The sequence below is a fragment of the Mustela erminea genome, unplaced genomic scaffold (genome assembly GCF_009829155.1).
Source record: "Mustela erminea isolate mMusErm1 unplaced genomic scaffold, mMusErm1.Pri scaffold_51_arrow_ctg1, whole genome shotgun sequence".
Taxonomy (NCBI): Eukaryota; Metazoa; Chordata; class Mammalia; order Carnivora; family Mustelidae; genus Mustela; species Mustela erminea.
In genome coordinates this window covers 7,056-24,878 of record NW_022476411.1, presented here as the reverse complement: position 1 = coordinate 24,878, position 17,823 = coordinate 7,056, and the positions used below count along the sequence as shown (strand labels likewise).

The 17,823-nt window shown below is 41.6% G+C and overlaps 1 pseudogene; it reads left to right on the top strand.

The window, feature by feature from the left end:
* Positions 1–14,780: 14,780 nt before the first annotated feature.
* Positions 14,781–17,379, top strand: LOC116584024 (annotated as a pseudogene).
* Positions 17,380–17,823: the final 444 nt, after the last annotated feature.

Below are 17,823 nucleotides of genomic sequence, written 5' to 3'. Positions count from 1 at the left end.
GGAAATGCGAATCAAAAGCACATGCAGATGCCACGTCACACCCACTAGGACAACTATGGTAAAATAAGAAAAAGAAAAAGAAAAAAAAAAAGAAGAAAAGTGCTGGCAAGAAGGCGGAGAAGCTGGAACCCTCCTGTATTGTCGGTGAGAATGTAAAACAGTGTGGCTAAGGCAGCAAACAGCTCGGTAGCTCCTCAAGAAGTTACACACGTACAATTACCCAGCAGTTCTACGTCTAGGGGTATGACACCGACAGAACTGACAACAGATGTTCCTGCCACAACCTGTACATGAATGTGCACAGCAGCGCTGCTCGTAACAGCCAAAAGAGTATATACCCAACGTCCATCAACTGATGAATGGATACATAAAATGTGGAAGAGCCTCTTACACAACCATAAAAAGGAATAAACTGTTACATGCTACAACACGAGTGAAGTCTGAAAACATTCTACTCTCAGGTTAAAGGAAGCCAGACACAAAAGGTCGCGTGTTATACAATTCCACTGATATGAGATGTTCCAGAAAAGGCAAATCCATAAAAACAGAAAGTAGATTCATGATTGCCAGGGAATAAGGGGAGGGGAGAATTGGAACTAAGAGGTTTATTTTTCGGGTGATGGAAGCATTCTGGAATTAGACAGAAGTGACGTATGTACCATATACACAGTAAATATACTAAAAACCAGAGAAGAGTACATTTTAAATATGGCCACTATTATGCTTTGTGAATTATATTTTGATGAAAAATGAAACAGCTTAAATATCAACAAGTTAAATGCTAGGATACATTAAAAAAAATCCAAAGTAACACTAATCACAGGAACAATGGAGTAGCTACATGAATTTCAGACAAAGCAGATTTCAGAGAAGGAAAATTATCAGGCATAAAGAGCAGCATTACATAATGATAAAGAAATCGACTGACCAAGAAGACACAATTATCCTTAACGTATGTGTGCCTGATCAACACAGGTGAGACACAACCTAACAGAACTGCAGGGAGAAATAAACAATTCCATTATCACAGTTGGTGACTTCAACACTTCTCCATCATTAATGGGCCGATCCAGCAGCAGGGCAACAAGGATCTGACAGATGTGGACATTCAGTCCAGACATGGCACACTTAACACCACCATCAATTACCGTACAACAGATGTACACAGACAATTTCGCCCAGTAATAGTGCAACACACATTCTTCTTAAGCTCATATGGAACACTCATCAAGACAGAATAATTCTGGGCCACAAAACACAACAAATTTTTAAAAATAAAAATTATACCAAGTATGTTCTCAGACCGCAATGGAATTAAAAATCAGTAACAGAAGATAGCTGAAGAAGTCCAAAATACATGGAGATTAAATGACACACTTCTAAATGACAGGAGACCAGTCTCAACAAAATACAATGTAGCAAAATGTGTGGAATGCTGCTTAAAGGGAAAATACAGTACTGAATGCAAATATTAGAAAAAAAAGATTAAAGTCAATAATCTAAGCTTCCATTTTAGGCAACAACAACAAAATCAAATCTAAAGTAAGGAGGGGCTCCTGGGTGGTTCAGTTGGTTAATCATCTGCCTTTGGCTCAGGACATGTTCCTAGGGTCCTGGGACAGAGCCCTGCATCAGAGCTTCCTGCTCAGGGAGGCTGCTTCTCCGTCTCCCATTCCTCCTGCCTGTATTCCCTCTCTCACTGACTCTCTCTGTGTCAAATAAAATCATTAAAAAAAAAAAACCCTAAAGGAAGTAGAAAAAAATAAAAATTAGAGCAGAAATCAATGTAATTAAAACCAGGAATTTTTTTTTTAAATCAATAAACCCCAAGTCTGTTTCTTTGAAAACATCAATAAAACAGATACACCCTTAGCCAGGCAAACAAAGAAAAAAAGGTAGAAGACATAAATTACTAATATCAGATGAAAGAAAGGAGGGCTACTGCTAACAATCCCAATCACATGTAAATTCAACCAAACATTTATAGAATACTACACAATTCTCTAAAATCTCTTCCAGAAAGTAAAACTAGAAGGAATACTTCCTAAATCATTCTAGGAGATCATTATTACCCTGACACCAAAACCAATACTACAAGAAAAGAAACTACAAACTAGTATCTCTCATGAACACAGACACAAAAATCTTCAACAAAAATTAGCAAATAAAAGCAAACACTATATTAAAAAATTATACACCAGGATCATGTAGGATTTATTCCAGGTATGCAACATTAGAAAATGTTCAACATTAGAAAATCAATGTGATCCATCATATCAACAGAAAAAAAATCACATGATCATATCAATGAAGGGAGGAAAAAAAAACATTTAACAAAATCCACACCTCTTCATTATTAACCCTCAGGAAACTAGGAATAGGAGGACTTCCTCAACTTGATAAAGAATGTCTCCAAAAATCCACAGCTAACATGATATTAATACTGAGAAAATAGAAGACAGGGAATCAAGGCAAGGATGTCCCTCCTACTACTACTATTCAATACTATACTGGAAGGCCAAACTAATGAAATACGGTAAGAAAAGGAAACAACAGGTATACAACCTGGGAAAGAATAAAACTTTGTTCACAGATGACATGACTGTCTACAGAAAATACAAAGACTTCACACCCCACACCCACACCCTCCTGAAACTAGTCAAGTGATTATAGCAAGACTGCACAATACACAGTTAAAATACAGAAGTCAATGGCTTTCCAATGATGTATCAGACAAAGGGCCAGTATTCAAAATTTATAAAGAATTTATCAATCTCAACATCCAAAAACCAAAAAAAATCCAGTCAAGAAATGGACAGAAGACATGAACAGACCAAAGAAGACATCCAAATGGCCAACAGACACATGAAAAAGGGCTCCACATCACTCAGCATCAGGGAAATACAAATCAAAACCACAATGAGACACCACCTTACATCAGTCAAAATGGCTATAAATTAACAAGTCAGGAAACAACAGATGTTGGCGAGGATGTGGAGAAAGGGGAATCCTCCTACACTGTTGGTGGGAATGCAACTCTGGAAAACAGTATGGAGGCTCCTCAAAAAGTTAAAAATGTAACAACCCAACGACTTAGCAATTGCCCTATTAGATGTTTATCCAAAGTACACAAAGTGATTTTGATGAGGGAGCAGGAGGCTGGCTGAGGACAAAGCAAAAGCTGGCGCCTTGCACCCCCTCTTCACCCTTTCCCCTCCATAAGGGTAGCATCCCTCAGGCAGCCCTGACTGCCATGAATAATAAGCAAATAGTTAACTTGCAGAGCTCACAATCCTGCTAGACAGGAGTCTCCCTTGGCTTACAAATGTCCTAAATCTCACTAACAAAGATGATTGATAGCAGGATTGTGACACCCCACCAAAAAGTCTCCCAACTATCTTAATGTTAATGGCTGGTCTAAAGACAACATTGATCCAGCAGCAAGGGCAAGGCCTCTGGCAGGCCTGGAACATCCTGGCACCTTGTAGGCCCTCTTTAGCATATGAAAACTCCACTGAAACCTCCCTTCCCCTCACCTTCTCCCAACAGCAGGGTATATAACATGCCTACCCTCACACCCCGGGGCGGCCGCATCTCTGCCTGCCCATGGGTCCTGTCCCCGTGCTCTAATAAACCACCTTTTTGCACCAGAGACGTCTTAAGAATTCTTTCTTTAGCCGTCGGCTCCGAACCTCACCCCACCTCACCCCACCTAGGTTCAAGAACTTCATCATTTTGGCGAGCCAGCCAGGAGGTATGTGAGTTCACATTTGGACTCTGAGCTTCGGTGCAAAAGTGGTGAGTATTCCCTCTCTTCTTCCTGTACTCTCATTCCAGGGCTTTTTCAAGGAGTATGGTCTTATTGGAACACTTGCATGTCAATTGCTCAGGCTGCAATCCTCTAGCCCGTGGCTACTCTACGGGGAGGAGAGCGTCTGCCTTTTGGCTGTAAGCTAGTACCCTGGCCGGAATGGCAATAGGACCCAGAAACTTGATGGCCTCTCTTTATTCCTGTTCTTGTATAAAGTTGTCTCTCTTGGGCACGGGACAGCCAACTAAGTCACCAGGACGGCTGCCAATCTTAAGACTCCCGTGTGAGGTTTCCTCCTGATTGATCTAATGTGATCCCCTCCACATCCCTGGTCTAGCCACTTCTGGCCGCGAGACCTCCACTGGGAGCCGGCCGAAACCAGTACCCGATTGAATTAAAACGCAACCGGGGACCGTTTCCTAGGGAAGTTGGCTGTAAGGACCACATGTGTTGGAATATCGCTTAGACCATGATGGATTTCAGTCTTTACTGTTTCTTGTCAGTGTCTTCTACAAACTACTTATAGCTATGAAATTGGGTAATTTCCCTTTGCCAAACTTTTCTAGTATTTCCATGGGTTAAAATGGCAAAACATTATGCAGTCTTCAGGACAGATAATGAGCATGGCATGGCACAGCGTTTTGGTCCATTCACCAGGCACCCATCAGCAGCCTAGGATGCGATGGGGAAGTGGAGGGACGCCGGCACCCCTCCAGGGCCTTTTATGGCAAGAATGTCTTCCCAGGGAAGGCAGGATGGTGATCAATAGCGTATCTTGAGGGACGCCTCTGGTAGCTTTTGACACACGGGAACCTCTGACATACCCTGCGTGGGACGCCACCCAGGAGTCAGGGGATTTGGTAATGGACCTTCTTTACTTTTCTGGAAGCATAGCCTCAGTAGGCTGCTTCAGTTCCCAAGGACTCTACCTTGGGGTGCCTTTTAACCCACTGGAAATAATTTGGATTGCAAAACTTAGGAAAGGACTGAGCTCCTGTAACACTGCATGGCCTCAGTGGGATCTATCAGTTAGATCTCTGCAGGAAACAGGGCAAATGGACCTAGGGTGCCTGCATTGCTCATACCTAGGCCTTCATTGCTCTGCACCAGGACCCCAGACTAAGGGGCTTTTGCGGAATGTGTTTGCCCAAATGAGTCATCTAGTAAACTTTCTCCTGACCTATTGGATGGAAATTACGTAAATAAGCCTTCTAGTAAACCCAGGTTGCTGGGCCATCCCTAGCAAAGGGGACTCTGGCCTTCTTTCTCTCTGTTTCTCCTAACAGATGTGGGGGCTTCTCCCTCACTCACTTCCCGTGTTAATGGCTATAACTGGAGCCAACTGGGGTTGGTCTAACTCGAGACAGAGACCATAAGGAATATTCCCAAGCAGCTGCCGAAACTCTTTGTTTTGGGGAAGTTTCCCAGTGTTCTCTGGCCTGACTTGGACTGCCTAACCCCTCCCCCCTTGCTGGTGGGAAAGCATGGTGTCTGCTCCTCTGTTGGGGCTTTTGAGCTCTAAAACCGGGAATCTTTTCTCTGCCTCCTGGCAGCACTTTGTTTCCTCTGTTTTCCCTCTTCTCCTATTTCTGTACCAACGTGCGTGCAGCCTGCATGACTGGCCTCTAGATCATGCACCACAGCTCCTTCTCTCTTCACTGTCAAGGAGCAAGAAGAGCACTCCCCACTCCAGATCTTCCCACGCATGTCTCAGGTAAACATTCAAAGTGGAGTGGGTCCAAGTGGAACATAAATCAGAGTTGGAACTAAGTTAACTTTGTTGGTTTAATTAAGACAAGACCTGTCTTTTAAGTTATCAGCAGTAAATGTGAAACTTCAAAATTTACTGAAGGTCAAATAAGCTCATGTTATTTGTTAAAATTTGTTAGCAAAGAAATGACTAAACTGATGGTTAATTGTCTGTCTCAAAGTTCTAATGGGTAATTGCTGAACTAACTTTCAAAGTCTTTGGTAACCTGAAAGTTTTAAAGTTTTGCTTGGATGACAAATGGAATTGAATTGTGGACATCTAGGTCTTAACCAAACAGGATAAAATGCTAAGTCGTTAATTACTGGATGTAGGTTTGTGCTTTTGACTGCTTACTGCAAAGAAACTAAGAGTATTTAAAATCTGCTGGTAAACTTGTTTTCCACTTAACTGATTCATAAATTGCCACCTGAAGAATTCTGTTGTAACAGTTCACAATTGGTTAATAACTAAAGGTGTTTCTAAGAATACAAAGTTATGCTTAGTGTAACTAAGACTGATGGAAATAAAGGGAAACTGTGTGTAGGAAAATAGGAGATATGTAAGAAAGATTTAAGGAATGGAAATACATTTTGTTGAAGGTAAAGGAAGGTAATTTTGTCCTAAATGAGATGGTTGTTTAAATTTTAGCAAATGTTGACAGGATTTAAATTGTAAATCTCTTTAACTCAGGCTTTTCCTTGGTATGCGAAGTTGCTCATGAAGTACTACTGAACCAATGATAAACCTTGGGTTACATTGGGGAAAATGCTATAACTATTCTAGAGATTCTACGCACTTCCTAAAGTTTTAACGTTTTGAGAGATCATCGCTTGATACTGGAATTATGGAAATGTTATGTATCACAGAAATAACCTGATTTCCTTGCAGCTAAATTGTAAACTCCCGTGTCTCTTTAGCTCTAACCATATCCATTCTGAGTTTTTGTCATTTATAATTGTTTTAATTCTCTGGTAAAATGAGTTTTATCTTCAAGGAGATTCCTATAAAGGACTTTCAGGACAAATACAGATATTTGATATACTTGAAAATCCTAAAACTGAAATGGGTAAGAATTCCCAAAACTGACTAAAGCCGCATTCACCAGATTTAGTAACATGGGACTAAATGAACTAAAAGATTATAGTGTTGTGTCTCTTAATGTTTTGTCTTACTTTAAACATCGCTGGTTCTCTTCCAGACTAGGGATACTTCCTCCTAGTTATCTGTAACTTATAGAGATGTAAAAGTGCTCATTTGTAAAAGTGCTCAAAGCATTCAAGCTTTTCTCTCTATATGAACCCTCTGAAACCAAAAGGTCTCAGTAAGCATTCTTCTATGGCAATCAGTCATTTGCATAAGTTCAATAAGAATCTGTTCTCCTTGTAACAGGACACCATTGGAAACTGGTTATTTTACCAAGGCTTTGGGATGTCATATTTGAAAAGACTCAGATATGACCAGACAGTTTAAAGGAACTAAGGCTGACTTTATGAAACCTGGAGCCATAAAGCCCCTTGGGACTGTTGGCCTGATACCTTGCTTACAGAGTTCCCAGCAGCCTCACCAGGTGAGTAAAGAATGTCACTCCTTGGTAGGTGCAGTCTACCTAAAACTAGGGAAGAGGAATTCGCCCAAAGATATTGCAGGCATGCCTCATGGCAAGTACAGGGCTTGGCTTCTGGCCCGGAGAGGCTACTAAAAGTTCAACCTAGAGATTCCTTATACAAAGTTCCAGCAAAGCAGATTCTAAAAGATCTATTGATCATACACACTGTTCTTGCTGAGCTTATGTAAATAATTAGGCCAAGTTTGTTAGAACTGGACTTGTTTCACAAGTGAATTAGTCCTGATTTGGCTATCTCTGTAAATGAGGGTTATTTTAGAGAGAAAAATTATGTTTTAGTAACACGCCTTTATGGATGTTGAATTCTAGATTTGATTGTCTTTAAATGTTTGTTTACCTAAGCTAAACAATTTGAGGTAAACTTCAGAGAAGTTGCACAATAACTTCTTTAGTCGATCTTATTATTTTGTGGGGATATTAGCAGACCCCACGGCACAAGATGAAACAACTGGAAAATGGGATTGATTTCCCTACAATTGTATAACTTAACTAACACCTTATGTGTGGCTGGGATAATGAAATTGCCTAAAAGCCAGCCTATTGCACTCCATAGGATTAACTATGGACTTGTGGAGACAATGGATGACCCCACTTTGTTTATGAGTGGATTGTATGATGCATGGGGGCCACCAATGAATGGTGGAGGCCAACTAATTAAATGTTGGGCTATACTAACAGATATGCCAGAAATAATACTTAAAACTTGTCAAACTTTAAACCTAGTTACCTGTATGCCTGAACCTGACCACTGTACTTCTTTCTCTATAGAGCAATAAAGGTTATTGATCTTGCTTACTCTATATGGCCAGATTTAAGATGTCCCTGTTAAAAATACGAATGACAGTTGATTTTCTGATGAGGTATGTTATAGTGCTCACTAGCACTTTGCAATTGCCAAAGCCCAAGAATTAACATTTATACTGACTCCAAATATGCTTTCCTGGTACCACATGCCCATGGAGCTATTTGGAAGGAAAGGGGATTGCTATCAAGCCATTACTCCCCAATCAAATATGGGCCTAAGTTACAAAACCCTCCTTATCGCTATACTAAGGATGGTATATATCAAATCTGGGATACCTATCTGTGGCTTACACCCACAATTGGACGGCTCAGTCAGAAGGCAATTTTATGCTGGGAACAAAGAAATCATACGAGTGATACTTGGGCAAAGAATGCACGATATCTGGGATGGCTATCACTAGAAATGTGTTCCCAAGTAATAGTACTCCAGGCTACTGACTGGTTTGCTACTGACTGGGCAAGGCGACCTGGCATCAGATGGCCAGCTCCAAATGGAACCCAGTGGATATGTGGAACCAACCTGTGGCCCTGGCTTCCTCCAGGGTGGATAGGTCGCTGTACTTTAGGATTTGCCTGGATTCATGGGCGCATTACTAAAACCATCACCACTCCAGCTAATCTCCCCAACTTGAAACAAAGATGGACACGATCTGTTTTTAAATGGTATGATCACTTAGCATCCATTTTTGTTCCATCTGCGGGACTAGAGGATGTCATGTGGCATGTAGAAGCCCTTAATAAATATACTACAAAGGCACTCAATGACTCACTGAACAGCATCTCCCTACTTAATACCGAAGTGTCACAGATACGCAAGGCAGTCCTACAGAATAGGATGGCCTTAGATGTCCTGACAGCAGCACAGGGTGGCACATGTGCAATTATCAAGACAGAATGTTGTGTGTACATTCCAGACTATCAAAAATGTCACAGGACTAATAAAATACATGAATACCCAGATTAAGGCCCTACAAGATCCTTCTCTCTCTCTCAGTGAATGGTTAAGTTCCTGGTTTGAAGGAGGACTATGGCCAAATCTCCTTTTTCGGGCTTCTCATTCTTATCGCCTTATTAACTTTAATATGTTGCTTTGTTCCATGTTTCTCTACTTGGTGCCGAGACTCCATTGCTGCAATGACTTCACCACGACAGATGATCCTTACCACGCGCAAAGACACTCCTTCACTGTGAGCGCTGGATTCAGTGCCTCCGCCTTTCGAAACTCCCCTATACATTCCTCCACTGATCAATATTGACCCCAGTAGGTAGGGACAGCTCTACGCCCCTATTCAGCAGGAAGAAGTTACAGAAGATGAGACCTTCCACCTTCAACCACCTTAAAGATTTAAGGGTCAAAATTGTTCAGGGGGGAATGATGAGGGAGCAGGAGGCTGGCTGAGGACAAAGCAAAAGCTGGCGCCTTGCACCCCCTCTTCACCCTTTCCCCTCCATAAGTGTAGCATCCCTCAGGCAGCCCTGACTGCCATGAACAATAAGCAAATAGTTAACTTGCAGAGCTCACAATCCTGCTAGACAGGAGTCTCCCTTGGCTTACAAATGTCCTAAATCTCACTAACAAAGATGATTGATAGCAGGATTGTGACACCCCACCAAAAAGTCTCCCAACTATCTTAATGTTAATGGCTGGTCTAAAGACAACATTGATCCAGCAGCAAGGGCAAGGCCTCCGGCAGGCCTGGAACATCCTGGCACCTTGTAGGCCCTCTTTAGCATATGAAAACTCCACTGAAACCTCCCTTCCCCTCACCTTCTCCCAACAGCAGGGTATATAACATGCCTACCCTCACACCCCGGGGCGGCCGCATCTCTGCCTGCCCACGGGTCCTGTCCCCGTGCTCTAATAAACCACCTTTTTGCACCAGAGACGTCTTAAGAATTCTTTCTTTAGCCGTCGGCTCCGAACCTCACCCCACCTCACCCCACCTAGGTTCAAGAACTTCATCAATTTGAAGGGGCAAAAGCACCCCAATGTTTATAGTCAAACTATTGAAAGAGCCCAGATGTCCATCAACAGATGAATGGATAAAGAAGATGTGGTATACACACACACACACACACACACACACACACACACACATTACTCAGCCATCAAAAAGAACAAAATCTTGCCATTTGCAAGGACATGGATGGAACTAGAGGAAGATAAATACCATATAGTTTCAGTCACATGTGGAACTTAAGAAACAACAGATGAATATAGGAGAAGGGAAGGAAAAATAGAAACAGACAGGGAGGCAAATCACAAGAGACTTAACTACAGGAAACAAACTGAGGGTTACTGGAGAGGGGAAAGTTGGGGTAACTGGGTGAGGGGTATTAAGGAGGGCACTTGTTGGGATGAGCTCTGGGTGTTGTATGCAACCAATGAATCACGAAATTCTAACCATGAAACTAAAAGTACACTATATGTTAACGAGATTGAATTTTAATTAAAAAATTTAAAAAGTCAATTGCTTTCGTATATACCAGCAATGTACAAGTGGAATTTGAAGTTAAAAACACAAGACCATTTACATTAGCATACCAAAAAAAATTAATACTTAGGTGCAAATCTAACGAAATATGCACAAGATCTATATGAGAAAAAGTATAAAATTCTGATGAAAGATAACAAGCAAGGTAAGATGTGAAGTGGAAAGAAAGTCCATAATCTTGGGTAAGAACACTCAATACTGTTAAGAGGTCAGTTCTTCCCAAACTGATCGACAGACTCAATGCAATCCCAATCAAAATGCCAGGAAGTTATTCTGTGGATACCAACATGTTGACTCTAAAATTTGGATGGAAAACTGGAAAACCAAGAGTCCCAGAGTAGTCAACAAAATATTAAAGAGCGGGGAAAAAAAGGAAATTGAGGATTGCCACCACCCAATCTCAAGACTTACTATTAAAGCTATAGTGATTAAGACAGAAGGTGCCTGGCAAAAGAGACAGGTGCTTGGAACAGAGTGGAGAGCCCAGAAAAACATCCACACACACAGGCAAAGGCAACTCAAAGGCAAGGACAGTCTTCAACAAATGGAACCGAACAATGGGACATTGATAAGAAAAAACAAACAAATGAAAAGAATACAAACAAACTTTTCACACCTTTCACAAAACCTAAACGTAAAATGCAAAACTTCTTAAAGATGACATAAGAAAAAATGTAGGGATCCTTGGATTTGGCAATGACTTTTCAGATATAAAACCAAAAGCATGATCTACGAAAGAAAAAAATTGATGAGAGGGACTTTGTTAAAATTAAACTTCTCTGTAAAAGACACTGTTAAGAGAATGAAAAGACGGGACGCCTGGGTGGCTCAGTTGGTTAAGCAGCTGCCTTCGGCTCAGGTCATGATCCCAGCGTCCTGGGATCGAGTCCCACATCAGGATCCTTGCTCCGCAGGGAGCCTGCTTCACCCTCTGACTCTGCCTTCCACTCTGTCTGCCTGTGCTCACTCTCGCTCGCTCTCTCTCCGACAAATAAATAAATAAAATCTTAAAAAAAAAAAAAGAGAGAGAGAATGAAAAGACCAGTCACAGAGTAGAGAAAATATCTGCAAAACACATCCATGGTAAAGGACTTAAAATAAGAAATATAATATAAAGATGTCTTAGTAGCAACAAGAAATCAAACCTAATTTAAAAGTGTGAAAAGAGCGGTGGCTGGGAAACCCAGTCAGTTAAGCATCTGCCTTTAGCTCAGGTCCTGGGACTGAAACCCACACTGGGCCCCCGGCTCAGCGAGGAGCCTGCTTTTTTCCCTCTCCCGCTGCCTGCTGCTACCTCTCCGTGTGCTTGTGCTGTTAATAAAGAAATAGAATCTTTAAAAAAGAAAAAAAAAAGGATCTGAAAAGATGCTCAACTTTGTATGTCATTAAGAAATTGCAAATTTAAACAAGGTACTATTACATATCACGTAGAATATAAAAAATCCAAAGCACTAGTAATACCAAATGCTAGCAAGGATGTGGGACAACCGAACTCTCATTCACTGTTTGGTCAGAATGCAAAATGGGAGGCACTGTGTGAGACAGCTTGGCAGTTTCTCACAGAACTAAACACATTCTCACTATAAGATCAGTAATTGTGCTCCTTTGTATTTACCCAAAAGAGCTTAAAACTAGTGTCCACACAAAAACCTGCACACGGATGTTTACAGCAGCTTTATTCTCTGAAGTGCCAAAACTTGGAAGCAATCCAAATCTCCTTCAGTAGGTGAACAGGTACACTGTGCCACACCCACACAATGGATTATTCGACAATTAAAAGATGAATTATTAAGCCACAAGACTTCCAAGAACCTTAAATGCATATTGCTAAGTGAAAGACCAGTCTCAAAGGCTAAATACTATATGATTCCAACTCTATGGCATTCTGGAAAAGGTAAAAATTAACCAACATTTTTATTTTTATTTATTTTTTAGGTCATCTCTATATCCAATGTGGTGGCTAGAACTCACAACCCCGAGATCAAGAGTCAGATGCCCTAGCAACTAAGCCAGCCAGGTGCCTCTGAAAAGGTAAAACTCTAGACAGTAAAAAGATCCCGGGCTGAGGGGTGAGCGAGGAGGGTGCAGAGAGAGGAGAAGAAACAAATAGATGAGGTACAGGGTTTTTCAAGGCAATGAAACTAGGCTGTAAGATACCAACAGTAGGTAAATAACATTATACATTTGTCAAAACCCACAGAACTATAGAAAGAGGAGTGAACCCTAATGTAAACCATGGATTTTAATTAATACTGTATCAATGCTGGTTCATCAGTTGTAACACATATACCACAACAATGTAATACATTAATAATAGGAGATAGTGAAGTTAGAAGAAAAATATCTTCTCTTTGTACTCAGGGGTATTTCCTATCTGAGCCCAGTTAAAGTACAAATCCCCTAAAAGGCCAGAAGTTGGGAGATCACAAGAGGTGCTGGAACACAGGAAAATAAATGAGCAAACCAGACAAGCTGCAGGTAATTAAGAACCATTAACCATGAGAGAAGCAGTGACATCACTCAAAATTAAAACCAAGTAGAGTTTAAAAGTTTAGCTACTTTACTAACTAGCTGCAATCAGGGATGGCAAACAAAGACTAATTCAAAGTAACCTGGGAATTAATCATTTAAAACTTACCAATAATCTGAAATTAGTAGCTTTAATGCTATGAAAATTACATGGAACTTGGAAAGATTGAAGTTCTCTAAGCTGCCAAGAAGTAAAACACTCCTTCCCAGATACATGGACTTATAAAATCACTATATACTATCTCCACGAGAAGCAGAATCCCCCAGAACCATCACTCTGTAATGATGAGAAGTACTAAGAGGGCATATGAAATTTATGAGCTCTGCCCTGAAACATGTCCCATTTCATCGAGACAAAAAACCAAAATAGTTAAGCACTAATCTGCACACTACATAGGGGTTGAAAGACATAGAAAGTTTGTGTGAGCTCACGTATGTGTGTGTTTCCAACCATTCTTGAAAACAATGGACAACAGAGATGAATAAATGTCCCTGTATATCCCATAAATATTCCTCAAATATTTATCATGCAACTCCAGCTCTGCTCTAAGACCTGGGGACACAGTCATGAAAAGAAAAGACAAGGTCTCTGATTTTAAGGAGCAGATATTCTAATGCAGAAATGAGAAAATAAATATGTAAACAAAAATTATATTAATGAACAGTGATCAAATAGTGATTAATGAATAGTGATCACAGCTAAAAAGAAAACAGGACACAGTAAAGGTCTGAGTGACAAATGGGATGTATTTTAACTTGGATGAACCAGGAAATATAGAACAATGAGTTGAGATCCAAATGACACAAAGGAGCTAGCCACAGGAAGTGTGGGAAGAGTGTTCCCGCCCAAGGTATCAGCATGTATACAAAAATGTCCTTGGAGCTCTTCCGGAGCCAGCCCCTGCTCTCAAATCTCTGACCCAGCTAGGTGGGGACATAATCTAGGACTTGTGTCTCCCAAAACTCATTCTAAAATAAATCTTTGTTCGGTGACTAAATTATTCAAGCTTGAGAAATTAAAAACATATGCTAACAAGATCTTCCCACCATCTACAGAGAGATCATCTTAAAAGCATCATGAAATAGTAACACTGAAATTCTAAAAAAACTTCTGTTCTAACATTTTAATCAATTTTATATCAAACTCCTTTGTTGAATTTATATACCCATTTGACATATTTATGAAGAGACAAAAAAAAAAACACCCTACATTCCGTAAATGTATTTATCCATCTAACAAATATTTGAGTACCTAATTACACTCTGTTCCAGCTGATTTCTTCTTTTTATCTCTTTTTTCCCCTCAATTTAACACCAATCATAATCTATGTAGGCTTTTAGTTCGCTTTTCAAAATTAATTTCTTGAGCTATTTAAAGGAATTATCCAGTGCTAGAGATCTCAACACTGGTCACACATTAGAATCACTTAAGGAATTTTTTTTTTAAGATTTTATTTATTTATTTGACACAGAGAGAGAGATCACAAGTAGGCAGAGAGGGAGGGAATCATGCTCCATGCTGAGCAGAGTGTCCCATGCAGGGCTCGATCCCAGGACCCTGAGACCATGACCTGAGCTGAAGGCAGCAGCTTAACCCTCTGAGCCACTAAGGCACCCCCTCACCTGAGGAACTTAAAAACAAAAAGCCCAAAGGGCACCTGGCTCGTTCAGTCACTGGAGCGTGCAGGTCTTGATCTCAGTCAGGGTTGTGAGTTCAAGTCCCATGTTGGGTATAGAGATTATTTAAAAAAAAAAAAAAAGAAAGAAAGAAAGAGCCCAAGGCCCAGTTTGTGATTAATTTGTTTAAATGTTTCAAGAAATTTGATGCTAAATGTTGTTAAGACTAGTTAAATAACAAAAAGATATATTTACATAATACTTCTTGCTCTCAAATTTTGAACAAAGAACTTACTAATAATCAATAACTTAGTAGGCCAACATTTTATTTAAATAAGTTTTATGGTACTACAAAGAGTCAATTAGAAAATCAAAAGCAAGGAGAAATGGGCATGATGGGAACATGGGGAAGCAAGAGAAAGCAAGAAAGTATGTGACCGGGAAGCGAATGCTTAGCTCTGAGATCCTTCTCCGAGAGAAGGACAGATTAAAACCTGAAAAGAAAGAAAAGAAGGATCCCATGCACTCAAGGAAAGAGAAGTCCCCCAACATCCCTCCTGCTTTTTCCAATATAAACACACAGCTGGGCCGACTTACCACATCCTGGTTGGTACCGACTTTATCAACTTTTCTATTTAGGCCAAACTTGACCGGTCAATGATGGACGGGCTGTGTGCCAAGTGTACCAGTAGTACAACTGACTGTGTAATGGCTGAAACTGAGAAACCGGGGTGAAAGTATCAAGAGGCTCTAAGGATTGCGAAAGAGCCAAGATTCAAAGGATTACCACGTACACACAAGACAAACTATGCAGATGACTGCTCAGTACGGAAGTAATTCAGAGTGTTACACTGTGGCATCAGCTGACCTAGACCCAGAAGATTGCTGGAGTTCCCATCATGGACATCTCTAACCATATAGACGACACTGAGCGAATGCCAGATGATGATGGAGCCCCTCACTCCTATGTCTTAATAGAGTTCCTCAGCTCTCCTTTACCAACTTTTCCTGTTGCCAGTTCATACAAGCAATTCTCCTTACCCAGTTCCTCTGTTCTGAGCTATGGCTAAAGACACTCACTTTTTTATGTTTTGAAACTGATTATCTTGTACCATTTTACTTTTTGTTGCATCTTTTTATAAATCAGATGACCGCTCACAAGACAAAAAAAAAAAAAGGAATGGAAAGGAAAGATCAAAAGGGAGGACAACAACAACAAAAAAACAGTTCTTTTTTGCCAGGAACCCTTCTTACAAGTGCCAATCAGATAAACTTTATCTGATGTTACATCGTCACAACTCCTCTATCATCAGGGAAAGTAGTTCACATAAGATAATTTCTCTATAAAATGAGTTCCAGGCTTACATTCCATATTTGGCTAATTAGAATTTCATTACGATGTCTGTCTCAAACTGATGCGGAAAGAATGGAATCTTGTCATCAAGACGTGACATCGAACTAAGAACCCACAGGGTAAGCACTCAGCTCCTGTGATACGAAGACAGCTCCTGGGGATGGGCGACCCTGGGCAACAGTGGCTGACCTGCGGGCCTACGGCTATCTGTCACTCTTCCCTCTTCCTCCTCTGTCAGCTGCTATCTCCAGCCGCCGTCAACAAAGTCCACCTCAAACAGCCATCACTTCCCTCTGGTCCCATTTACCGTAGCTAAGCTCCAGGCCAGGCATCCAGATCACCAGCCCTGTGGGAACTTCTCCTAAGGTAAGAGGTGGCCCTGTTGGTGAAATGCAGGTGCCAAGGCATGCGGACATTGTGCCATCTTCTGCGCTATTCTTAATGTTCTGATTGTCCCACTTCCCTCAGTTCCCACCTGTGGCCTCTGGAAAGGAACATATTACAGTAGGATTTCCAAGGACTGATGCGTGGGGGTCAGGAGATCTGGCCTGTGATTGGCCCCAACTATCTGTGTGGCTTTAAAGGAAGTCATCACACCTCAGGCCTCAGTTTCCTTATCTGCAAGCCAGGATGGACTAGAGTCTTTTCAGAGGAGCCGGCAAAGATCACATAGATAAGCACCACCTCATTATACTAACAAGCAAACAGAAGGCCGGAGGCGAGTGATTTGCCCCAAGTCAGACAAAAGCAGGCAGAGAGCAGAGCCGAGCATGGGACCCACATCTGCAGGTCACAGCTAATCAGCCAGCACAGTACAAACAGATCTGAGCAGCTGCTCATTCTTCCCCTTTTCCGTTTTGTCCATCAGAATGCATGCTCCCTGCAAACAAGGACACACAGGACCTGCTTCCTGTCTCAAAATTCCCAGTTCACCCAATTAGAACAGGGAGGAGCCTAAAGGACTTACCCCCCCACCCACACACACGGTTCTTTTACCTATGGAACATGAGGGTACATACATTCACTGTCCAGAGGGCTCCTGCCTTCACTTCTCATGAAAAAGGTCATCATGTGCCTACCCGGGGTGCCAACGAAGCCACAGGTTCCAGAGAGGAACTGACACAGAGAAGTTCGAAGGAGGCAGATGGCTCAGCGCAGAAACAAACTGTCTACCAAGGAAAACTACCCCATGGGGGACTGATTCTCTTTGAAATACGTTCGAGTGCGTGGGAAAATGGTTTTTCAAGAGCTGGTGGACTGACCAGTCACCTGGTACATACAAGATCACATCCGCATTCTGACAAGAGTGGCTTGCCTGCAGTGTAGACCAGGGGCCAGAAAGACAAGGAAGGCGCATGGAGACTGGGTGAGAAGCTTCTACGGTGTGATGCCAAGGGTGCACTGCAAAGGTACGACAAGAGATGGAAAGAAGTATATGGACTCAAGAGGTTTAGGAAGCGAAATCCACAGGACTTGGTGTGACAGACTAGATTTTGGAAAGGTGACAGAGTAGGAGTTGACTTCTGGTTTCCCGACTCCAGGCTAAACGGATGAAGTGTTTACCGAGAGAGGCAAAAGAATAAGAAAGGTGGTTTTCAGTGGAGGAGGTGCTCATGAATTCTGTCTTGAACCTGATGAGTCTGAGGCGCCACAGACACATCCGAGAAGAAAGGTCAGCAAGTCCGATACACAGAACTGGTGCTCAGGAGGCGTGTGGGCCAGAGACAGGAATCTGCCTTACCTGCTGATAGGTGGTCATGAAGCTGCACAAAAGGTCATCTAGGGAAAGAAAGGAACACAGGGCTGAGCCCATAATCAGCATTCAGTGGCTACCAGGAG